Below are 26,967 nucleotides of genomic sequence, written 5' to 3'. Positions count from 1 at the left end.
GAGGGTGTTTGTGGGGAACAGGAGATTCAGGGAAAAACAATTACATTTAGAAACTATTTCAAATTGTGAGATACAGCGGGGCATAGTGGCTCACACCTGTAATCCCAGCACTTTGGGAGGCCAAGGCAGGTGGATCACCTGAGGCCAGGAGTTTAAGACCAGTCTGGCCAACATGGGAAAACCCTGTCTCTACTAAAAATACAAAAATTAGCCAGGTATGGTGATGTACACCCATAGTCCCAGCTACTTAGGAGTCTGAGGCAGCAGAATCACTTGAACCGGGGAGGAAGAGGTTATAGTGAGCTGAGATTGTGCCACTGCATTCCAGCCTGGGCAAGAGAGCGAGACTCTGCCCCAAACAAATTAATTAGTTAATTACAATTGTGAGAGAAAAGTTGTTTTGTGTTCCTTCATTTATTAACTATGCTTAAATATATTTACAAGTCTATTTTTCTTAAATCATATTTCCTTACAACAGACATTGCTTAGAATTTTATCAAAAATAAATCAATCTATTCAATTGCACTTGTTTATCTTATCCAAAATATCTCACCAGCTTAGTGCCATACTATTACAGCATATTTTGGATCTCTTGACAGAGTGTGGAAGCTATGGTGGCAGGAATAGTATAACATATTTCTTGAGATCATAACCCAGAATAATCTCATTTCTTAAAAGCCTATGTGTTATGTAAAACAATTATTTCAGTTTGTCACACTAACTGAAATTGTCAACCCCAATATGCAGACAACTCATATGATTAGATATTGTTCTTGATGTGATCATTATACAAAAGTTTAAGTTGTCAGGGAAGATGAGAAAACCTATAATATGTCTCTTTGATTTATAATAGTTATTCCTCCTACTTTTCCCATTATATATTTGATTTAACCTTACAAATGTAAATGTTAGTTTTCTGTGAGGAAGCAGATGGCAAGGTCATTAGACTGTTGGAGGGATTTAACGTGAGCCTCTAGGAAATATGCAAACCTCAGACATGTTTAAGTAAGGATCCTCACCTTGAACGAATTGCTTGTTACATACAGCTAACTCTAAGTGGAATTTCAAGACATTAATGTGAGAGAGGGTGACCAAACCATGCTGGAGTAAAGATAACCTGTCCAGTATTATCCCACCGGACTGCTTGACAAATCATGATTTGCCAAACTTAATTCAGGTAAGTTTAAGTGAAATATTTCTAAGTAGTGAATCTTAGAAAGTTTCATAAAAATTGGAAACACTTATAAATTCTATTGAAATTAGTTACCATTTACAGAAAGAGTATAATTATTTGACCTTTTATAATTATGATGAACAAAGGGAAAATTGTTGATTGTATATTGTTACTGGAAAAGGTCTACGTAAAATACTCATCCTGGCATTTTAATGCAAATACTTTAATACCACAAACATACCTGCAAATGTTTACTCCTCTAAGTTTACCACTGGTTTTATTATGTCTTGACAAAAGGATCGAAGTTTTTTTTTATTTTTTTGAGACAGAGTTTTGCTCTTATTGACCAAGGCTAGAGTACAATGGTGCGATCTCAGCTCACTGCAACCTCTGCCTCCTGGGTTCAAGCAATTCTCCTGCCTCAGCCTCCAAGTAGCTGGGATTACAGGTGACCATCACCATGCCCGGCTAATTTTTGTATTTTAAGTAGAAATGGGGTTTCACCATGCCAGGCTGGTCTCGAACTCAGGTGATGCACTCGCCTTGGCCTCCCAAGTGCTGGGAATATTATAGGCATGAGCCACCATGTCTGGTCTCTAAGTTATTTTTATGATTCACTTATCACATCAAATTTGCCATAGACAATGTAATTTTCTGCACAAAGGTTTTAACCATCTAAGCCTCGTATACAGGGTAGTTGAGCATGAAAGATGCACTGAAGAAATCACAGGTGTAACTTAGATAGCAGTTATCACTGCTTTAGAAACGTCAACATTTTACAATAAGCATCCTCTTACTTTAGGATGGCTGATTTATATTCATAGTACCCATACAGAGAACCCAAAAAACAAGATATTTAAGTAAGAATAGATACTGTACGTACTTGGTTTAATATCATTTTTAATTCCTTAACAAATGTATGTGACTTGTGTTAGTATATCTAACTTTCTTACCTAGATAACACATATTTTGGTAGAAAGGAAATTCTGAATATATGCATGCAACATAATGAAAAGTTGTCTATAATGTTTAGGAGCCCTTTGGAGGAGTCGACCAATGAATGCAGGCACTGCTGCCCAAGTTAGTGGCAGAAGTGGGAAGGAAGAGATACAGGATAACTGAGCTCTGAGCCCACCTAGACTGCTCTACATGCAAAGCATTAACAGTACACAAATGATTTAAAAGGAATACAGTCTGCATTCCCAGAGTAAGTAATCATTTTCACTCTATATGAATATAGGAAGCTTTTGGCCTAACCCTGAATTAAAAGTGGTTCTAAGCAAATTATATTTTGCAGATTAAAGTGATAACATCTGCCAACCTTAGGAAAAAAAAAAATCAAGGTTGCCAAGGGCTTATGCAGAAAATCACTCAACGCTTTATGTCGTTGTTTCTGTAAATGAGATTCTACACCTATGCATGGACACTGTTTCCATTTCCAATTACAAAAGCCACGGGTGGGTAACAGATAAAGCCTGGGCTCCACAATGAGGAGATGAGAGCGTCAGGAGTTCTCCCCCTGCCAGCTGTGTCACCTCAGGGAAGACATTTGACTCCTTTAAATCTGTTTTCTATTGGTACAGATGCCTTAATTCTTGCTGCCTGACTTCCGAGGGTTATTGTGAGAATTAAATGATAAACACAAAGTATAATTTACAGATTATAAACATCACAGAAGTATTTTTACTACATGGAGTTGAGAAAATATGATCCCACTTTCATTTTGTTTCATTTATCTTTTTTGATTTCCCATTTTCTCATCAATAAAGTGAAAGATGTATACAAATAATCCATGATCTCCTCCAGCTCTGAAATTCTATGACACTGAGAGGTTTGTGTTAGTAAAGAAAACTTCAGAAAAGAAACCTAGAGCCTCTTTCTTTTGTGAGTACCCAAGATTTTTAAATAATGCCAAAATAACCAATGAATTTTATGTATTTGAAACTTTATACTTAAATTGCTGCTGTTGACATAATGTAATATGTAGGTAGTACGAGCATATATACACATTCTATATGAAGCATACACATTGGTATGTCTGTACATTACATTTTAACAAAACATTAAAATTGAAATATTTTTAATAAATATGGGTTTAATGGTATATTACAGATAGCTTAGTCTGAAAATGAACATGTTCGGTAAAATAAAAATAGTAATATTATCTACATCTTGTGTGTGTATATTCAGATTGTACAAATAAGGTCATTTAAAGATAAAGTTATAGCTTAATTTGAGACTTTTCATATCTGTGTGAGTCAAATGACTCACTGTGCCCCAATTGCCCAACTTTCCATATCTTTTCTTCAAGCAAAAGGTACTCTTCAAAATGAGAGTATAAAATATCTTTAGAGACTATTATAGGAAAATCCTAAAATCATCATATGACAACATCCCAAGGAGTGTGGAGATGTCAAAAGTTGATTCAGAGGAAACTATGGGCATTGAGAGGTGTTTTTAAAACAACTATGCAGCTTTTAAGGTCACATTCTGAGAGAGAGGGACAGAATATTTGAGGCTTACAAGAAGATAGACATGCGTAAGCCAAACAATACAACAAAGCATTCAAAATTGCATATACACACACACACAGGCAGTCTGTACTTTGCATGGCTTCAATATATGCTTGAACTTAAGTTACCATGGTTTACATAACAGTTTGAATTTCAGTTAGCATAGTTGTGTTAACTGTATAGTTATGCTAACTGTAATTGCATGAAGTATAAACTTTGCTGCTAGCTCTTTAGTATGAGAACCACTGCATAAACAACATGTGCATCATGATCCATGACCATACGAATTACTTCAAAGTCTACTGGTGGCTCCTCACTGTACATCTGTTATTTAGTTCATGCACAGACAGTAAAGCTTGTAGTTGTGTTGCCTCCTTTACTCCCAGTGATAAACTGAACATCTTTACAAAATTACATAATTGAAAAGAGGAATTGGATAAAGATTCAAATAGAAATGGGAAGTGGAAGAAATACACGGTGGAAATTTTGACACAGCTGTTGTTCAAGAGACTCTAGACTTGCAGCCAGAAAAAAAATGCCATAAAAGGTGAACTTACATATCAGTAAGGAAAGTGATTATGATTAAAAGGAAGAAAATTGGGAGAAAAGCTTCTTGTTAAAGGAATTCAGATATTACACAACATTGAAGGCACAAAAGATCAAATGTTGAAAGCTGATACAAACTCAGAAAGGAGTATGACAATTTGTATAGGCAAAGATGCTTGCTTCGTATTGTAAGTTATGCAATGAGAAAAAGGCAAACACTACTCAAAACTACTCCTGGTAGGTTTTTACAATGAAATAAAACACATTAGTTCTTAGTGTTACCAATGCTTCAAATTACAGTATAGATAATTACTAAACTATTTTTCATTTTTCTATTCATTTATAAGTGACAGTGAGGGAGTGTTTAATATTTTCAAACAAAATGTGTACAGGTCTTGGAATAATCATAAGTTATCCATTGATTATTATGATTATCCTTCAGCTTCAGTTTGCAGAAGATTTAGATGATTTACTGTACCATTCAAAGCAAAAACTAGGGAGAGATGCTTTTTCAGGGTAACAGCCTTGACATGGCAAAATCCTGTCTCCACAAAAATACAAAAGTTAGTCAGGCATAGTGTCACATGCCTGTAGTCACAGCTACTCAGGAGGCTGAGATGAGACGATCATTTGAGCCTGGGGAGGTCCAGGCTGCAGTTAGCCAAGATTGTGCCAGCACACTCTGGCCTTCTGGCCTGGGCAATAGAGTGAGACCCTGCCTCAAAAAAAAAAAAAAAAAAGACACAGCATCCTTGAAGGGAGGGATTAGATCAAGAATTTGTTCAGATTTCTGATTTTCATGATTCAGTCTTGATAGGTTTAATATTTCTAGGAATTTATCCATTTCTTAGGTTGTCTAATTTGTCAGTGTATAACTGTTTGCAGAAGTCTCTTATGATCTTTGGTATTTCTGTGTTATCAGTCCTAATGTCTCTTCTTTCATTTCTCATTTTGAGTCTTTTTTTCTAGGTCTAGCTATAAGTTTTTATCAATTTTGTTTCGCTTTTAAAAAGAAACAACTCCTATCTTTTGTTTTTCTAGCCCCTTATTTATGTCTGCTCTGGTCTCTTTTCCTTCTGCTAACTTTGGGCTAAGTTTGTTCTTTTTCTAGTTCCTTGAGGTGTAATGTTGGATTATTAGAGATCTTTCTTTTTGATGTAAGAATTTATTGCTGTAAACTCCCCTCTTACAACTGCTTTTACTGCATCCCATTAGTTTGGGTATGTTATGTTTCCATTTTTATTTGCAAGTCTAAACAGACCATAATAAGTACGAAGACCAAATCAGTAATTAAAATTATTCCACCAAAGAAAAGCTTAGGACCCCACGGCTTCACAGCTGATCTCTACCAATCATTTAAAGAAAAACTAATACAAATTCTTCTCAAATTCCTCCAAAAATGTAAAAAAGATGAAATACTTCTAAACTCCTTTTACAAAGCCAGCATTACCCTCATACCAAAACCAGATAAAGATATTACATGAAAAATAAACTATGGGCCAATATCACTGATGAACACAGATATAAAAATCTTAAATAAAATACCAATAAACAGTATTTAGTACATTAAAAGGATCATTCAGCATGATCAAGTGATTTGTACATGGGACGCAAGGTTGATTCAACATATGCAAATCAATAAATGTGATTGATATCCTTTGGCTCTGTGTTCCCAACCAAATCTCATCTTGTAGGTCTCATAATTACCAGGTGTTGTGTGAGGGACCAGGTGGGAGATAATTGAGTCATGAGGGTGGGTCTTTCCTGTGCTGTTTCTTGTGATAGCAAATATGTCTCATGAGATCTGATGGTTCTAAAAATGGGAGTTTCCTGGCACAAGTTCTCATTCTCTCTTTGCCTGCTGCCATCCATGTAACATGTGACTTGCTCCTTCTTGCCTTCTGCCCTAATTGTGAGACCTCCTCAGCCATGTGGAACTACAAGTCCATTAAACCTCTTTCTTTTGTAAATTGCCCAGTTTCCGGTATGTCTTTATCAGCAGCCTGAAAATGGACTAATACAGTAATTCACTATATTACCAGATTAAAGGACCATATCATTTCAATAGATGCAGAAAATGCATTTGACAAAATTCAACATATTTTCACCATAACAACTCTCAATAAATTAAGTATACAAGGAATATTCCTCAACACAATAAAAGCCATATGTGACAAGCCCACAGTGACATCATACTCAGTGAAAAGTTGACAGCTTTATCTCTAAGATCAGGAAGATAAGGATTCCATTTTTGCCACTGCTATTCAGCATATTACTGGAAGCCCTAGCCTGAGCAATTAGGCAAGAAAGATAAATAAAGAACATCCAAAAATAGAAAGGAAGAAATCAAATTAGCCTTGTTCACAGATGACATGATCTTATACTTAGAAAAGTCTAGACTCCACCAGAAAAGTTTTTTAACTGAGAAATTCAGTAAAGTTTCAGGATGCAAAAATCAACTTATAAAAGTCAGTAGCATTTCTATACATGAAGAAACTGTCTGAAAAAGAAAATAATTCCATTTACAAAACATCAAAAGATAGAAGTAAACTTAACCAAGGAAGTGAAAGATCTATATACAACATAGATGAAAGGAATTCACGATAACGCAAATAAATGGAAAGATGTCCCTTGTTCATGGATTGGAAGAATGTTAAGATTCATACTCCAAGCAATCAACAAATTTAATATAATTTCTATCAAAATTCTGTCATGCTTCACAGAAATAGAAAAGAAATCCTAAAATTTATATGAAACCACAAAAGATCTCAAGTAGCCAAAAAGCAATCCTGATCAAAAATAGCAAAGCTGGAGACATCATACTACCTGATTTCAAAATATATTATAAAGCCATATTAATCAAAACAGCATGGTACTGATGAAATAAGAATTGATATGTTGAACAAACGAATATGATAGAGAGCCCCCAAATAAGCCCATGTATCTACAGTCAATTGGTTTTCAATGGTGCCAAGAACACACAATTGGGAAGAGACAGTCTTTTAAATAGATGAGGCTGGAAAAATGGATATCCATATAAAGAATAAAAATGAACCTTTATTTCACCCCTTATACAAAAATCAACTCAAAATGGATTGAATACTTAAAGACTTGAAACCATAAAATTACTAGAAGAAAATATAGACAAATAGCTCGCTGACATCTGACATTGGCCTGGACAGTGATTTCTTAGATATGACCCCACAAGCACAGGCAAGAAAAGCAAAACACAGACAAATGTAATTGAATCAAACTAAAAAGCTTCTGCACAGCAAGAGAAACAATAGAATGAAGAGACCACCCACACACTGGGAGAAAATAGTTACAAATCGTACATTGGATAAGGGGCTAATACCCAGATTATATAATGCAAGGAACGCAAACTACTCAACAACAAGAAAACAAATAACCTTATTAAAAATGGGCAAAGGACCTGAATACACATTTTCCAAAGGAATACATACAAATGGCCAACAGATATATGAAAATTTGTTCACCGTCTATAATCATTAGAGAAATGCAAATTAAAATCACAATGAGAAATCACCTCACACCTATTAGGTCACTTATTATCAATGAGATAATAGATAAGTGTTAGTGAGGCTATGGAGAAAGGAGAATACTTACACACTGCTTTTGGTATTGTAAATTAGTACAGCCATTTTGAAAACCAGTATGGAGATTCCTCAAAAATCTTAAAATAGAATTACTCAACTATCCAGCAATCTCACTCCTGGGCATGTATACCTAAAGGAATTAAGACCAGTATGCTGAAGAGATATCTGTACTCTCATGTTTATTGCAGCATTAATCCTAATAACCAGCATTTGAAAGCCACATAAGTGTCCATCAACAAATAGATTTTTAAAATATGACATATATATATACAATGGAATAGTATTCAGCCTTAAAAAAGGAAATTCTGTCATTTGTAACATGTATAAACCTAGAAGACATTATGTTCAGTAAAATAAGCCAGGCATAGGGATATAAATACAATATAATCTCACCTATATGTGGAATCTAAAAAGTTGAACTGACAGATTAAAGAGTAGAATGGTGATTACCAGAGGTGGGTGAGGGTAGAGGGGTGTTGACGAAGAAATGGGGAAACGTTGGTCAATGAGTGCAAAGTTCCAATTAGATGTCAGGAATAAATTCTGGTGTTCTGCTGCACAGCAGGATGCCTATAGTTAATAATTACATTTTTCAAAATAACTGAAAGAGAGGATCTTAAGTGTTCTCAGCAATAAGAAATGATAAATATTTGAGTTGATTGATATGCTAATTAGCCTTATTTGATCATTTTACAATGTAACGTGTTGAAACATCACATCATATTCCGTAAATGTATACAATTTGTCAGTTAAAAATAAAACTTAATTTTTAAAAATTATTGGCATTTAGAAATTTACTCATGCCAATCTTATTCCAATATACTTATTTCTGTACCATCTGGTATCTTCATGTAGACAAACCCATAATTAACATGTATCTATGATGTTCACATTTCTATTCTTACCTTCAAGGTGACATCTTCTACAGCAAAAAGATGGATTTAGCAAAGTCATTTTTAGCTCTCCCTATGGCTGACTTAATGCTACACTAGCCATTACAAGGCACATTAGTTTCTTGCCGGGACATTTTTATCATGGAAGTAAGCTTGAGGCCTACCACACTTCATGAATTTTATGTAAAATTCTTTTGTTTTGCCTTTTAAACTTTTCTCCCTTTCTGCTTCTTTATTTTCCCATTGTTCCATTTTTTGTACTTGAGAGTGTCATTTTGACACTTTCTATTTCCAATCAAAAAGTTTTAACACTTCTATTTCATGTGATTATGTTTTAATTCTATAAAATCTGTGCAAGCTCTCATGATCTTGGCATACCATCTACATCTAAGCATTGTGCTAATATGTAGAAGGATGTCTATAGTCTGTTAAATGAAGAAATTTGTCCTGTTAATCCCATTGAAAGTTTTCCTGATGAAGTTTTTCTCATGGGTTTTGAATTTCTCATGCTTATTAATTTTTATTTATACTGTTTATCTTGTTTATAGAACTATGGCACTTTATTTTACAGTAAATTATAAATTGTCATTAATATAACATCCATGTTATATCTGTACGTTTCATAAGACTTCATTGTCATCTGTTGCTTATAATCACATTCTGTAAAACAATGTGTCATATAGAGAAGTTTTGTTTATCTTATAAAGCTTTTCTTGTACATTGCTTATGTGTTAGAATTAAAACATAAATGAAAATAAAATATTTCTCAGAGTGTATTTTATGAACAATCTATAAGGAGACCAAAATTGTGATGTGTAACTCAGTTCAACAAAGGTGGCTATCTAAATTGTTTCGAGTACATTTCAGGCTACGTTTTCAACCCTAGACAGAAACATCAAATCCATCTATAACTCTTTTGGAAACCTATTATCAAATGAGAAAAAATTTCCTCACTGACTTATCTTATGATGGGGCTTTGACACTTGAATCAACTAATAATTGTAGCTGTTTCACAGAAAAGGTCAGTTTTGACAAATGGCCTCTTGCACATGGTGAAAACACTCTTTCACTGTCAGGCTAAGGTTATACTCAATAAATGCAGTTATATAATCAGAATTATCTTTGGATGGACTATAATATACCCACAGGGCATTTAGAGAAAAGCAAAGCTTCATTTTTGCCTTAAATTATCTTCCTATTGACAAAAACAGATACGAATTAATACAAAAGGCCATAGGTAACAGAGTTATATGAATAAGCCACTGCAGCTATATGACAGTCTCTGATGCCATGCAACCAAGGGTAGGTGAAGGATAAAAGACAGTAGAATGAGGACAGTGTATATAAATGCTATTATATGGCAGCTAAGTGGTAGCTAGTCACAAATAAATGAATGGTTCCAAGTAGTAACCTTTCAGAAAAGGTAGGTTAAATGAGTGTCATTCAAATTCATATTTATGCATGTCTAATTTGTGGTTGAGAAGTAAGCCTTGTACAAGATATTTCTAGAATATCTGAATAATTATAATTCATTGGGTTTTTAAGTATAAAGTCATCAGAATTCATTGAAGAACTTAGGAGTTATTATGTAACCAACATGTCACATTTAAAAAGAATTCTTGTCACAACACATAGAATAAGAGCTAACTCCCCATTTAGTTTTCTGAGAAAGAAACATGTATTTGATGGCCAAGAATTCATCAAAATGAGTGTTTACTTGAATGCCTATTGTGTGCTTAGCACTGCTGCGTTATAGGAGGAATAGGAAAGAAAAAAATGGTTGTCATTATAAGAGAACTATATAACACACATGCAAATTTAACAAATGTTAAAATGCACTCTTATACTAAGAGTCAAACAAGTATTCCAGGACAATTTAATAATTCAAAAGACATGAAGAGGCGGCAGAGAAGTAGTCCACCTAATGGAGGATGTTGGTTTTCACCTCTGCCAACACAATCTACAAAAACTTGGATAAGTGGGAAGAATAATAAACACTATGACAAACAGAAAACAAAAGTAAAATTGTGGGCAATGTAGATGATGTATTTTTGGACAATGAGATGAGAGAAAAAAGAAGAAAGGAAAACACGGGGCGTGGGAGAACACAGGAATGCAATAAGAGGAAGTATTGTGAAGAGGGATTGATAAGTAAATGTCACGTTAAACTAGGCCTGAAAATCCAGACAAGTATATAAAGAGTAAATATTTATTGTTTATTTTTGTTTTTGTTGCTCTTAAGAGGGAAGAGAGATGGTGAGAATGCTGTTTTGTGCCTATTAATCTGGCAACAAAGTGCTGGAGCAATTGCCTTCTTTATGAAAAAGTCTTCCTCTTAGATGAGCCTTGGAATACAGTAGATAAGTGTCCCAGTGGAAGTAAACATTAGACAATTCAAAATATTAGAACAGACATCCAATGAGAATTTAAGTCTCTCAATAAAAAATAAGGCATTATCATCTTAGAAACAAGAGCTGAAGCTATTAAAATGGATTACCAAAAAGATGATCAAAGATAAAACACAGAAATACTTGTAGTTAGAGCCAGCAAGTGAGAAATACAAGCACTATGAAAAAGGAAAGAGAAATAGTTTAATATGCTGCTATCAAAATGAAGGAGAAACATTTAAGAGGCTAACCTAGTTAATTATATCTTATGTCATTTGAATAAAGCCAGAAGGAATGAGGCTAAGTTGGTAATGAGAAAGAAATTTGGGAGGTTTGTAGTTTCAGCAAAGTTTTGAAAAATAAGACAAAATTATAAAGGATGAAACAAACAATGGGTCATAAAGAAATGAGAGAGAAGATGAATGATAATAACACACCAGAAACCCAAGATGAGTTAAGGATTTCTTCCTGAGGAACAGGGAGTTGCAGTATAGTATGTCAGTGAAAAGCTATGGAATTAGACTGGCTCCGTTCAGGTTCCCAGGTTTAACTCTTCCACTTGCTGTTCATGTAATTTGTGTAATTTTTATATATCATTTCCTCTTAGCTTTATTTCATCTTCTGAAAAAATGAGATAATTATGATGCCAATTTCATAAGGTTACAAGAATTTTAAAAATAACTCAGGGAAATAATATATTTCTTGGCAATTTATTGTAATTCAGTATTATTATTTGGTTAGGTTGTTTGTACTGGCAAAGGAGTCAAGATGAATGAAAATATCCTAGACAAGGGGTGGTCACATTATAGGTACAAGGATGTGGATGTTAGCCTTATATTGCATTGGACCTTCTCAATATTTTCAAACAGATCAAATTAAAATCGGTAGTTTTCATTGCTTCCTAATTCTTTGCATATAAAATCCTCTCCACTAATATATAAAGCTTGGAGATTTATGTTTTAGGATAAATGTAAGTTATCTACAGAAGAATCTTATCGATATGGTGCAAATTGACATTATGCCACCCTGTTGGTTTGACTCTAGTAGCTCACCAAGAACCTTACAAAACATTTCCTAAATTGCTGTGTCATTTTGCCATGCTTAGTCTGCACAGCAACCAGATTTATAATCAATTTTTTGTAGCGCAAATGTGAAAGAAGAGATAAAATGGTAAAGACAACTGAGAAGATGACTTTTCTCTCTAAATCCATAGCAGTTCCGGAGTCTCCAGTGGATTTAGGAATATCATACAATTTGACACAAAATATCTGAGAATTATCTACGATGGTACTTGTCTTTATTTCTAATTTTATACTTAATGGTATAATGTGTCTAACTCAATTTTGAGTGTTTCATAGTTAGGCATATGGCTTTCCTAAACAGTTTGGCAATTGCTAGTTACCATGGAACCTACAAAAGCGGACTCCATTCCCATCTATGCAAGCTTTCAGTAACATGACACTATGCAAAACGAGGACTACCTACATTTAAGATTTTACATTGTGTAGGTAGGTGACTTAAATAAAAAGCTGTCTCCACATTTAAAGTATTCATGTTATATAGGCTTATCCTTTAAAAATTTCTTTGGAAAATGTTTTGTATTACAACACAAAAAATGAGGAGCTTACAAATACATTGCCTATATTTTTAGATGTGTAGGCAGGGCAGATCTATGCTCTTGCACTGGACTGAAATACCCGGTGATTACCAATGTACAACAGATGGAAATGCTGAATGCTAAGTAACATATCCTCTTGATTACTGTACTTTAAAGTATGTGAGATTTATTATAAGCCTAATTCTAATTCAATGAATGCCATCAACAGATTGCATGATGGGTCATTTTCACTGTGGGGTGTAAAAGAATTACTAAGAAAGTTGACAGGCAAAGCATATTAGAAAACAATCATCTTGTAAATTTGATTAATGGCACTTGCAAATTCACATTTATTCAAAATAATGTTTTCTGTACATATGGTGACATGGGAAATCTTAGGCCACCCCCTGGGAAAACATAATGAAGATAAGCAGCTTTTAAAACCCAATTTTGATGTTTTGCAATAAAAAAAAAACCAGTCTAAGTATTTGAATTAAAACAAATCTGTCAGTGAAAAACGCATTTTTTTTAATCTAGTGGCAAGCCAGTGCACTTAGCCAGCTCATGGATCCAATACTCAACTGATCTTAGGAGTGAAGGCAGAGTTCATGACTGCCCTGCCATGGAGGCCCCACGGTTCCTGGGCAGCCCCTACATAGTGCCACTGCCCATTGAAATAAGCTTATCCTCTCCTGCCTATGGGTCAAGATGGAGGGGGAGGCTCGAAACCCTTCATCCATCAACACTGACCCCATATTCTGAGCTATCAAATTTTCATTGCCAAGTCTTTGCTATACAAGCAACAATCAAGAGTGCTTTGATACTGGTTTCCCAGAAGATGCCAATATCACTGGTTACAATTCAGCAACTTGTGTCCACAATTAGGCCTCAGGTTATTTGATCAGAGAATGTAGGAGAGAGAAGGCAGCCTTCTGTCTTCAACTACAATGATTTCATTACTTCAGGATCTGGATCAGTGCTGTCAAGTACACACACAATGTAAGCCACAAGTAGAATTTTAAGTTTCTAGTAACCATATTAAAAAGTAAAGGAAACAAGTGAAATTATTTTAACAAGAATGTTTTAGCCATATACATTTTATCTTTTATATGAATATGTATAATTCTTTTTTCATACTAAGTCTTCAAAAGTCAGTATGTATTTTACATTTAGAGCACATCTCAATTCAATCTAGCCATAATTTAAGAGCTCCGTATCAAGATATGGACAATGGCTACCATTTGTACAGCACAAATACTGATGGTATCTAACATCTAAGCTCCATTATTTAGTTTGTGTTATGTTTAATCAAAACCAGAGTAATTAGTAGTTAAAACCTTGGAAAACACATCGATAGGATGCATTCCCTAAAAGAAAAAGTATGGAAATCTGAGTGTAACTTTGTGCAGATAATGAAAACCAAAACATGTCTATCAAAATCCAGATGTTTTGCCCAAACCATAATGCCAAAATGCATTTAGATGATTGATTGCAACTTTTACTTTTCATCAACAATAGCAATAAAATGATGCTCTGTAATTTATCTTGTTAATTTAGCATGGAAATCACAGTGGCTATTTTAGGCCCAGTCAAATTTTAGATACTGAATGGTGTGGATTATACATCAATACTGATGTAATTGTACAGAAGGATGCAATTTCCTTTTTTCCTTTATGATCAAAAGCTCTAAGTTTCTCTTTTAATTCTCAAAAATCTCTTTGTACTTTGTAATTCTGTGATTTACTTCTTGTCTCATTTTTCCTTGTCTACCAAACTTAAGATGAAATCTCAAAAATTGATTTCAGAAGACTTAGCTTTTTCTTTCTTTCTATATAAGAGAAAATATGTAATATTCTTAATTTAGATAGGATTTATATATTTATAATACCAATTTTGACTATTATGTGTATTGTGTATACTTTATCTAATTTGAAACAAGAATCAATAGCAAGGCAAAAAAATTTTAAAAGTTCATTTTATTGTTCTGTAGCTAATATTAGTTGTTTCTTATCTAAAGTAGGGCTTTACTCTTTTGTATTCTAACTTGATGTTATCTTCAAACGTTTTATGTCATAAACACCAAACACTTAAACCCAGAATCAGGATTTTAAACATATGTTCTCAACCCGTTTTCTATTCTACATTTGCAGTTCAACATAAAATTATTTCTACTTACTCTCTCTCCCAGATGCAGTTCATGATCTTCAGTTTCTGATATTTAATACCAGGCTTTCCTCATCATTAAAAAGGCTGCCTGCCTTCTTCATTTAACATTGGTCAATCTGTAGCTATCCTTCAAAGTCCCACATCAAATATTTCTTTGGAAATTATTTTTTTTTCAGAGCACTGCAGCATAGAACTCTCTCCTACTTCTGACCTTTTCTAGTATTTACTAGAAGTATTTAGTAATTATTTTAATCGGGATTTTTAAAAAGCTGAATTAACAACAGAAAAATCTATAGAAACAAGAACAAAACAAGCAATGTTGCCTAACTTTCAACAATTGCAGCTGTTACTAGCAGGATGAAAGACCACTCAGAGGACTGAAGGAAAAGGTGAATAATTGAGTCAGGAGAATAGGGTCTGAAGGCAGGGAACCTAAGCTCAATATTCACTGACTTCCTAGAATTGAATCAAAAGGAAAACCTCACCTCTCCATGTCCAAGTAACAAAAGGATCAGAGGCAACCCCCACTTTCGGCCTGAAGATTAAAAAATGGAGAGTACCTCTGTTGGGTCACCTCCTGCAACCAGACTGGTGGTGGGCCACTCCTTCATTTACGTAGGGTGTAACCAACTAACAAATGGGGAGAGGGTATTTAAACCTCAGAAAATTCTGTAAGCAGTGCTCTTGAGCCGCTTGCTGGAGCCTATCACCACTCCATGGAGTGTACTTCCCTTTCAATAAACCTATGCTTTCATTGCTTCCTTCTTTTGTTGTTTTGTTTGGGCATTTGGTCCAATTCTTTGTTTAAAATGCCAAGAGCCTGGATGACCCATAGTCAAGACCCTCCACTGGTAACATAACCATCCTCAGACTAGATAGGAACATACAGCTATCAGAAGGGACCACTACACAAGCTTATAGGTACCTTGATAGAGCTCATCATTTGTGAATGTTTTAACCTTGTACCAATTTAGCCTCAATGTCCCAGGTAAGAGATACTATTGGCCAGGATCACCTGTCTGTCATTTGGCTGTCAACAGTACAAAAAAGGATATCTAACAAAAATATACTACCTAGACTCTAACGGAAAAACACAAGTACCTTGCTATTCCACCTTACCAAGGTAGAAAAGAGTGCTCCTCCTCGAGGAAACCAGGATGATATTAGAAAGGGTGAAAAAACAGATGATGAGCAGAAACACAAATAATGATCACAACTCAGTAGTTAACTATTTAATATACTGCACTGTTAGTTATCCTTAATGGTTGCTTAACTTTCTATACATAGGCTATTTTTCTCACTAAAGTGGAAATTTCTTAGGAATTTTATGCTTCTTAGTATCTTCTACAATGCCTTATATATAATAGGTTCCTAATGTATTCTTTCTATTCTTTTCCTTACTATGAATATTAGCAAATATTTTTACTCCAACGGAAAATGTTTTTAATTAACCTAAGTGTGGTAAACATGCACATGTTGACATGCATAAATGTATATGTTCATATTCACTCTTTTGCGTGTGTCAGTTTAGTTCAGTTCAACAGATAGAGTATACATTGTAAAAATAGGGTACCTATTCTCTGAAAGCAATGTACTAAGCTGGGGACAAAAGGATGAAAAAGATGTCCCTGCCCTCAGGTCCTGTGCTTTTATGTTTTCTGTTTTTAGAAAATAATTACTATAATAAATCATGGTCTAACAACTTGTATTTTTAAATGCTCTCAGTTTTGTTTCTAGAAATTCAGAATGCCTAAGGACTTGAAGGACATTTTTATTATAACAAAGGGGAAAAAATTCTCATAAAAGCAGACAGCTAACGCTTACTTTAGTCTCATAGCACAAAGAAAGCTGGCATTATTTTTCTTTCTAGTATTAGTTTTATGTATGTAGTTAGCTATAAATATTATTTCTAATTATATTATCAGAAATGAAAAGTTCACAAATAATGTCCAGCATGTAATTTCATTATATGTCACTGCTTTTTGATTTATGACCTTTCTGAAGTCAGTTTTAAAGAATTCTATATAATAACTATTTGCCTTTTTATTTAAACACATTTATTTATGTAACTAATGATGATTGAACACCCACTTGTAGAAGCTGTAACAGTAAGTATTTCTGGGACCAGAAACCTGAGGAATAACATAGTATGCCTTGAAGAGTTTCACTTTTCAACGGAGATGATAAATCATATCTACAAATGACTAATACCAGATAGTATCTAAAAATTTGTATAAGACAGTTAAGGAAACTCTAGAAAGAGTTCATAGAACAGATTTCTGTGCACCCTGCTTAGAGAAGCTTTCCCAGGTGAAGTAACAGATGAGCTGGATTTAAAGGTTCCATTCTAGCTTTCTAGTCTCATCTACTGCTTATCCCCCTACTCCCTTCTTCTCTCGTCTAATTACTCATTAAAATTATGTCTTGCACTGTCTTTAACTCTTTGCTCTTATTAAGGTAAAACTCTAACATCCTTCTTATCATTTAGGGTTCAGTTCATTCAAACTGGATTCACTGAGTTTGTTATATATTCCATGCACTGTCTCACGGAACGTCACTTCCAAAAAAATAACCCAGTCTCTGCCCTCAATGAGTTCAGAAAAAAATATTGTAAAAACAATCACACAGCTCTAGGAGAGGTGTACATGAGATTCCTTAACGGTGGAAGTGAGTTGTGGAAGGTTTACCTGAAAGTGAAGTGGCTTGGATGGTGATAAGGGAAGGCCTTCACAGAGAAACTAGAATTGATTAGAACCTTCAACGTTGAGTATTCCTGGCAGACAATTGTAGTTTGAATAGCATTATAAAAAATAGCTAAGGAAGTGTATAAATAGGCTGTACTCCACCATTGGTAGAGTAAGACTCAAATCAAATATTAAACTTTAGCCGACCGGGGGTACATTCTAGCAGGAAAATAGGGATCACACGGAGGTAGTCAAAAAGAGAGCCAAGAAAACTCACCTGCTTATGTCACTGGAAATGTCTGTCTCTATTCTTATTTAAAAAGTTATGTTGCATGAAATTTTAGTTTGGCAATTGCTTTATTTTTGTTTTAATTTTGACCAGACTCTAACATATTATGTATTGTGGACTATGTTTCCATAAGACTTTTAAAATATGGTAATCTAAAACATAATAAATCTATGTCATTTGATTTTTTAAAATTTGCAGAGCACTGCTCATACTATTATTCTATTGATACTGACAACCATCACTAAGTCAAACGTTTCTAATTTCCAGTTTTAAAAAAATTAATGCTAGAGTTTAGTACTTATAGAAGTAGACCTGGCTAAAAATTAAGAGATCATAAATCTGTCACTGACAAGAAATTACCTGCAAATCACAAGTTGCTATGCAAGATTTTCTCCAATAATTTGTTAGCTAAAGTATAAAAGACTCGGCATTTTCTCTGGAGTTTCAAGAAAAGAATGCGCAATACAATAGCCATAGTACTGGGTTATTCAGGTCACTGAGAAAGGGGTTAACTAGTTGACCGTTTTAATCAATATTGCCTACATATTCAAAATCCACTGTCCCACTGCCAATTATCTGCTCTTTTTGCTGTAAAATGTTAACTATGGTCAAATAGCGTGAGTACAACTTCATTTGACCACTTATTTTTTATTTTCTTAGAAATGAAGCTTCATACACTTATTTCTCAAACATCTTAAGGAAAAATTTCAACTTTGAATAAAGACCAACTACTAGTACCAACTTATTAAAAGCAGGTGTTTTCTAAATCTTAACAAATGGCAATAACAATTCAACATTTAAGCATTGGTAATGCATTCTAATAGTAAAATAATATTTTAGATCATTAAATTCGAATTTAATAAAGTTTATTTTAATCATGAGCAATTGAAGCAAAACAACTTCATAGTGATATTACATGTTAATGGGCTTCAAAGTGCTGCTGAATCTAATCTTTCTCCTTCACTTCTGGATTCATCATACTTGTAGCAATTGTTATTGCAGGAACAATTATTCCTCCTGGTATCTTTTATCACATTCCAAACCTACTTACCCTCCCCAGGGCGGAACTGGTACTGTCAGAGCTCCTAAACCTTGCCATTGTAACAAAAAGTTCGGGCTAAATATATGTAGCCCGGGGGACAAATGTGGTGGTGCCATGAAGAAAACAGGTACAATCATAAAACTATGTCTATTGCTGTGCAACAAACAAATTACCCCAAAACTTAGAGCTTGAAAGAATAATTATCTGTCAGCTTCAGTTGGTCATAAATACAGAAAGGATACAGTGGGACGGTTTGTCTCTGTTCCACAATGTCTGGGACATGGCTGAGAGACTTAAAATCCAGGCCTAGAAACATTTGAAACCTCATTCACTCATATGTCTGACCGTGGATGCTGATGGTCAGTTAGGGGACTAGCTGGCACTGTCAGCAAGAACACAATGGCCCATTTTATTAGCAAGTCTTCCAAGGAAAACAGAAACCACATTGCCACTTACGGTCAGACCTCAGAAGTCATGAAACACCCCTCTACCACTTTGTATTGGTCAAAGAGGTCACAAAAGTACACCCAGGTTTGGGGAGAGGAAACATAGATTGTACTTCTCAATAAAGGTATATTACCATTACATTTTAAGTATATAGGATGATTTTCATATGCATACATGGGCGTAGTCATCTTTGGAAAATACAATCTTTCATAAGAAATACTAGAAGCAGAAAATCATGTTGGTGGAATTCTGAATTTGAAACTTGAAATTTTTTCCAGTCACCTGGGAAATTAAAATTAGTAGTAACATTAATTTCAATACTATTACCCTCTGTGCCCAGTATGTCATATGAAGCATAGTAATGCTAATATGTTACTTACAAGCTTTTTTGAGATGGCTTGAGATCCCCTACCATGTGTAACATTGTTTCTCTCTCTATGTATGTGTATATATACACACACACACACACATATATATACACACATACATGTATGGCTTTCTATACTACTAGCAAATTCAGAAACACAATCTGAACTTGTAGTTCAATACAATCCTATAAGAGCATTGTCCTATTTGCTCTCCTCCTTTAGTTTCCCACCTCTCTCCTGCCCCGCAAGAACTACACTTAGTCATGGATGAAGGTTTAATGTGGTTTTACTTGACACTTGTATCAGTGAATCTCATATTTTCAAATTACGCATTCCAACAGAACATTAGGACAACATTTTTCAGCATATAATCACCGAAAAGCATGAGAAACTACTGTTAAAAACTGCTGAGTTTTAAAGACTAGTTATTGTTGGAATATGATGTGGTCACCATGAGACCTATGAACTACCTATCTTGTCCTGGCTAAGGTAGTATGTTCTAGATTAGTGAGAACTGAAAATGAAACTTTATCTGGAGTAATGTTCATCATATTTGTCCTCAGTCCGTCATACTAGGGCATCACAGGCAAATATGCATCAGTATATACTTTGGTAAATCCTTTTATAGTTCTGTTCTGACCATTATTTTAAAAGTATCATATCTTCTTGTATTAAAGATAATTATATGGGTCAGTACGATAATTTGTTAGAATCAGTTCTCTCTGTGAAAGTGTTCTATGACCTATTGTTTATAATGACTTAATAGGTCTCCAGATATTATAATATTACTCAATATTTTGTCTTTAAAGATCACTATGTATAGATGTATAAATAAATGGTTCAAAGTAGTTATAACTATCAGTTTCAATAAAAAGAAATGCTGTCAGGGACTTATCTTCACAATGCAAACAACTATTAAATTTGCCTTCTATGTTAAATCATAAATCCATTCCCACCAGTTAACAATTGAGTGGAATATATCAAGACTATTTCCATTTGATTCAAATTTATGTATGTGTATATTAGTAATTTTGTTAATAGTTCAATTCTTATTTGATATAAAATATACAATATTTATTAATAACTTAGGAATAATATCAAACAGAATATAAAGGTAAAAATATAAAATTTCAGCCAGGAGCAGTGGCTCACACCTGTAATCCCAGCACTTTGAGAGGCCTAGATGGGCAGATCATGAGGTCAGGAGATCGAGACCATCCTGACTAACATGGTGAAACCCCCATCTCTATTAAAAATACAAAAAATTAGCCATGCACATGCCTGTAGTCCCAGCTACTTGGGAGGCTGAGGGAGGAGAACTGCTTGAACCCGGGAGGCGGAGGTTGCAGTGAGCCGAGATTGTGCCACTGCTCTCCAGCCTGGGTGACAAAGCGAGACTCCATCTCAAAATTTTTATATATATACATATAATTTTTATAAATATATATATATATAATTTCTTACTGTATGCATAAAACAGTTTGGTTTTGTTTTACCATAATTCAAACTCCAGCTTTATCAGCTATCATACCTTTTTTTTAATAGATATATAAAGAGGTTCTTCATGTTTGGAGTTAGTGGAAGGAGTGAGAAAATTATCTTCCTTTTTACAGGCCACATTGTAAAATGGCAGAATATGGGATTGGACAACCTTGGGAATGTGACCAGTGAAATCAAAACTTTCCTGGATCTGCAGATAACTTATCTGACTGCTTCTAATGATTCTGCCAATTTAAAACCTTAGAAGGAATTAGAAACCTAGACATAGTCTTAGAAATTGATAAAAGCAATGTTAGGGGCATGAGACAAAAAGTATTAAACTAAACATCCAGGAAGATTCAGAAAATTCAATTTAACAAACATTTATCAAACTAGCTTCATGCATAGCATACAATACTACCTATAAAAATAAAATTGGTCCAGGATTTGCCAATTAAGACATTTTAGATAACTCTTATTTAAACTAGGCTTCTATCTTAACAGTAGAAGCCTCAATTTATAGTCTCTTTTTAAATACTACAGTTATAGGTTAGCATTTGTGTATTAGTCCATTCTCATGCTGCTAATAAAGACATCCCAAGACTGGGTAATTTATACAGGAAAGAGGTTTAATTGACTCACAGTTCAGCATGGCTGGGGAGGCCTCAGGAAACTTACAGTCGTGGTGGAAGGGGAAGCAAAGATGTCCTTCATATGGCAGCAGCAAGGAGAAGTGCCAAGCAAAAGGGGGGAAAGCCCCTCATAAAACCACCAGATCTCATGAGAACTCACTATCACAAAAGCACCATGAGGGTAACCGCTCCCATGATTCAGTTACCTCCCACCAGGTCCCTCTCATGACACGTGGGGATTATGGGAACCAAAATTCAATATGAGATTTGGGTGGGGACACAGCCAAACCATATCAACTTGATAAAAGCAAACATTGGTGTTTGTTTTTAGTTTGCGTTCTGTGACCAATTGAAAGATTTTCATTTTCAATTTTTAATAAAATATGCAGGAATATAAATATGCTGTATTCACACTGAAGTTGAAAATGGCCAGTCATAAACTCCATGGCCAACTTCAGATGTCTTAAAGTCAATCATGTCAACAATCACATTAAGTGTAAGTGACAAACACTATAGTTAAAAGTTAGAAAAACCATCAGATTGGATAAAAAATACAGTTTTATCTTTTTACTGCTTAAAGGGAATGAAACCTTAACACTGATACCTAAGTGGGTAGAATGACAATGATACACCATGCTAAACTAATCAAAATAAAGTGGCTGTAACTGCAAGATACTAGACAAAGTAAATTACAGAACAAAGAATATCACCAAAGACAAAAAAAATTCTTTTTGCAATGATAAAGAGATCAGTTCATTGAGAGGACATTTAGACCTTAAACTCTATGTATGCAGTAATGGAGCTGCAAAGTACATGAAGCAAAAACTCAATAGACCTGCAAGGGGAAATACATATCTACTGTTACAGTTAAAGATTTCAATAGCACTCTTTCAAAACTTGATAGAACAAATATATAATTCCATAAACATATGGAAGTCTTGAATACTACCAACCAAATCAAAGAAATTGACAGTTTTGAAAGCAGGATCTCAAAGATATTAGCTCACCCATGTTTATAATATCATTACCACAATGGCCAAGAGGTGAAGCAACCCAGATGTCCACTGATGGAGGAATGGATGAATGAAATATGCTATAAAGATACAATGGATTATTCAACCTTAAAAGGGAAGGAAATCTTGTTACATGCGACAACATGAATGAACCTTGAGGACATTATGCTAAGTGCAATAAGCCAGCCACAAAAAGACAAATACTGTATGATTCCACTTACATGAGGTATCTAAAGTAGTCAAATTAATAGAAACAGAAAATAAAATGGTGGTTGCCAGGGCCTTGCAGGGGGTGGGGAGGAGAATGGGAAATTGTTCAACAGGTATAGGATTTCATTTTACAAGATGAAAAAGTCCTGGAGATCTGTTTCACAACAATGTGAATATACTTAACACTATTATCTGTACACTTAAAAATGGTTACAATGGTAAAAAGAAAAAAAAAATTTTTAGAATCCAATTAACAGCAGACTACACCAATTTTTTAAGAGTACATAGAACACTTACTGGGATATAGAACATCTAGGGCCATAACACAAGCCAACAGATTTAAAATAACTCAATTAGTGCAAAGTATGTTCTCTGACAATTGAATTACAAGTCATTAATAGAAAAGGTCTCGTGAAAATTCCTAATTAAATGTTAAAACACCACACTTCTAAGTAATATGTGGGTCAAAGCAGCTATCAAATTGGAAGTTAGAAATTTTACTGAATGCCAGTGAAAGCACACTAGAATGTCACTAGATGTAAGTGTTTAGGCATAAATTTGAAGAAGCCACATTAGAAAAAAGTACTCAAATTTATGACCACATGTGCTATTTTAAGAAGTCAGAAAAAAAACAAGCCCAATAAAGCAAAGGAAAGGAAATATTAATGATCAGAACAGAAATACATGATAGTAAAAGAAAAATTGGGGGGAAAAACAACAACAAAAATCCATGTACCTGAAAACTGTCTCTAGATAGGAAAAAAAATCTGATAAAACTCGAGTCAGATTTTCCAGGAAAAAGAGGTAGGGAGGAATAAGATCCAAATTAACTATACCAAGAGTAAAAAATAACAGTAGTTCATATTCTATGTATTAACAGAATTTTAAGGTAATCATATGAAAAATGTATGCCAAAATATTCAACAACTCCAATATAATGTGAATGACAAATTACTTCAAAAACCAAAAAAAATTGATAAAAGTCTCATATTAATTTTAAAAAGGGAATTTAAAGCTTTCCCACAAGGAAAATTATATGCCCATATTAAATACTTCATTGAATTCTACCAAACGTAAATGGAAGAGGACAGAGTGCTTCCCAGCACGTTCCATAAGGCCAGAATTACCCTGATGCCAAAAGCAGACATTTCCAGAAAAACTACAAACAAGTACTCCCAAAGAACATAAACGTAAAGTTTCAAACAAAATTTTAATATATAAGAATCTGAAAATATACGTGATGTTTGATTTTACATTTGAAGAGAAATCAGTATTATTCACCATATTAACAAACTGAAAAGAAAAACTATATGATAACCTTAAACTTAGAAAAAGCATTTGAAAAAATCCAACATTTAGTCCTGATAAAAACTTTTAACAAAGTAAGAATAAAAGGGAAATTATTCAATATTACAAAGGACATCTACAATAAACCAACATCTACCATCATAATTAATGGTGAGAGACAGTATGCTTTCATCCTAAAATGAGCAAGGAGATAGAAATGTCTTCTCTTGCTGCTTCTATTTAACATTGAACTGGACATTTTAGCCAGTGCAAAAAGTCATCAAAAAATAAAAAGACATACACATAGAAAAGGAAGAAATAAAACTCTCTTCGTTCACAGATGACACTTGTGACTTTGTAGAAAACCTGATGCAATCTACAAAAAGCTATCAAAATTAATAACTAATTTAGTAAGGTGGAAAGATAAAAACAAATCAAATATTTCCACATACTAGCAGTGGACACAACTGATAATTTAAGAAACATTTAGATTGCATCCAAAATGAGATTCTCACAAATAAATCTGACAAAAGATATACAAGACATGCACTAAAAATAAAACATTGCTGAGAGAAATTAAAGAATACCTAAAGGGAGAGATGTGCCATTTTTATAATTCTGATGACTCAATTTTCTTAAGATGTAAATTTCCCCAGAGTGGACCTAAAGATTCAACACAATCTCAATAAAAATAAAAATCTCAATAGAATTTTTGTAGAAATTGACAAGGTGATTCTATAATTCATATGAAAACCAAAGGAACTAGAATAGCCAAAATAATTTCAAAAGAGAACAAAATTATAGGATATTGATTGCAACACTTAAAAAGTTATAGTAATTGTATTAGTCAATTTTTACACTGTTATAAAGAACAGTCCGAAACTGGGTAATTTATAAAGGAAAGAGGTTTAATTGACTCACAGCTCTGCATAGCTGGGGGAGGCCTCAGGAAACTTGCAGTCATGATGGAAGGCAAACCAGAAGAAAGGCACCTTTTTCACAATGTGGCAGGAAGCAGAATGAACTCGGGAGGAACTACCAAACACAAAACCATCAGATCTCGTGAGAACTCACTCACCATCAAGAGGATAGCATTGAGAAAACCACCCCCATGATTCAATTACCTCCACCTGGTCTCTGCCTTGACAGGTGGGGATCATGGGGATTACGGTGATTACAATTCAAGATGAGATTTTGGGTGAGGACACAGGCAAATCACATCAGTAATCAAGACTGATTTAATTGGCATCAACATAGACAAGTATATCAATAAAACAGAATAGGGGGCCCAGAAATTGACCCACAAATATAATTTTTGTCAAAGCAATTCAGTGGTAGGAGGATTGTGTTCAATGAACAGCACTAGGAAAATGGTAAGTCCATATGAAGAAAAAAATGAACTTTGTTCTATATCATGTAAAATATACAAAAAGTTGCTCAAGAAACATGGGAAATACTTGTGAAAATTGGTTTACAGAGGTTTGTTAAAAATATGAGTCTAAAACATAATCAAATAAGGAATATATGGTTAACTTAGCTACATTCAATTTTTTAATTTTTTTGATCCTCAGAATACACTGCTAAACAAGTAAAAAAGGCAAACCACAGCCTAGCAGAAAATTGAGGCAAATCATTAACAAAGACTTGTATCTAAAAAAATATAAAGCATGCTCAAACCAATAATTTTTTAAAAAACGACTCAATACAAAAGTGGACAAAATATTTGAACAGATATTTAACCCAAGAAAACATACAAATCGCAAATAAATACATAGAAAAGATGCTTAACATATTAATCATTAGGCTAATGCAAATTAAATCCACAATGTTATATCAATAAACATCTATTAGATTGTCTAATTTTAAAAGACTGACAATACCAAGTGCTGTCAAGAGCACAGAACAACTGAAACTGAAAGATTGGTGGCAGCAATGTAAACTATTACAACCATTTTGTAAGACAACGTAAGCTTCTTAAAGTTAAACATATACCTATCATATGATGGAGACATTCTACTCCTAGGTATTTACCCAAGAGGAAAAAAAGCATGCATCCATATAAAAATTGGTATACACATGGCCATAGCAAATTTATATGTAATCATCAGAAACAGGAAACAACACAACTGCCCATCATTACATGGATTAACATATTTTAGTATATACCTATCATGGAAGACTGCTTAATAGTGAGAAATAATGAACTATTGAAACACAGGAGCATGTATGAATTGCAAAATCATTATGCTGACTGAAAGAAGCCATACTTCGTGGTTTGATTTATGTAAATGTTGAGAAAACACAACTAATCTATAGAGAAAGAAGCAGATCAGTGGTAGCCCTTGACATGGGTTGGGGAAGAAAAGACATTAGAAAGGGAAACGGGAAATCTTTGGGGATTATGGATGTACTCACTCTTGATTATGGTGATGGTTTTATGGGTGTATACACATATCAAATCTTATCAATTTATATGCCTTAAGTACATGCAGCTTATTTTATGTCAGTTATATTTTATAACTAATGAAAATACATAAACTCATAGGCCATTGTTTAAGATATTTGTTAAAATATGTAACATACTGAAGATGAACAGTAGAAAGGAATGCAAATACCAATGACC

At 34.0% G+C, this 26,967-nt stretch overlaps 1 protein-coding gene across 1 annotated transcript in view; it reads right to left on the bottom strand.

The window, feature by feature from the left end:
* The window catches only part of LOC129035255 (uncharacterized), a 255,681-nt gene that overhangs the window by 226,689 nt on the left and 2,025 nt on the right, over positions 1-26,967 (bottom strand). Inside the window, exon 2 of the mRNA XM_054485516.1 lies at positions 25,266-25,379. The gene's annotated coding sequence lies outside the window, so the exon portion shown is untranslated. The remainder of the gene's footprint in view (positions 1-25,265; positions 25,380-26,967) is intronic.

The sequence above is a fragment of the Pongo pygmaeus genome, chromosome 3 (genome assembly GCF_028885625.2).
Source record: "Pongo pygmaeus isolate AG05252 chromosome 3, NHGRI_mPonPyg2-v2.0_pri, whole genome shotgun sequence".
In the NCBI taxonomy this organism is placed as follows: domain Eukaryota; kingdom Metazoa; phylum Chordata; class Mammalia; order Primates; family Hominidae; genus Pongo; species Pongo pygmaeus.
The sequence above is the reverse complement of the archived record's forward strand: the minus strand, read 5'-3'. Positions and strand labels throughout refer to the sequence as shown.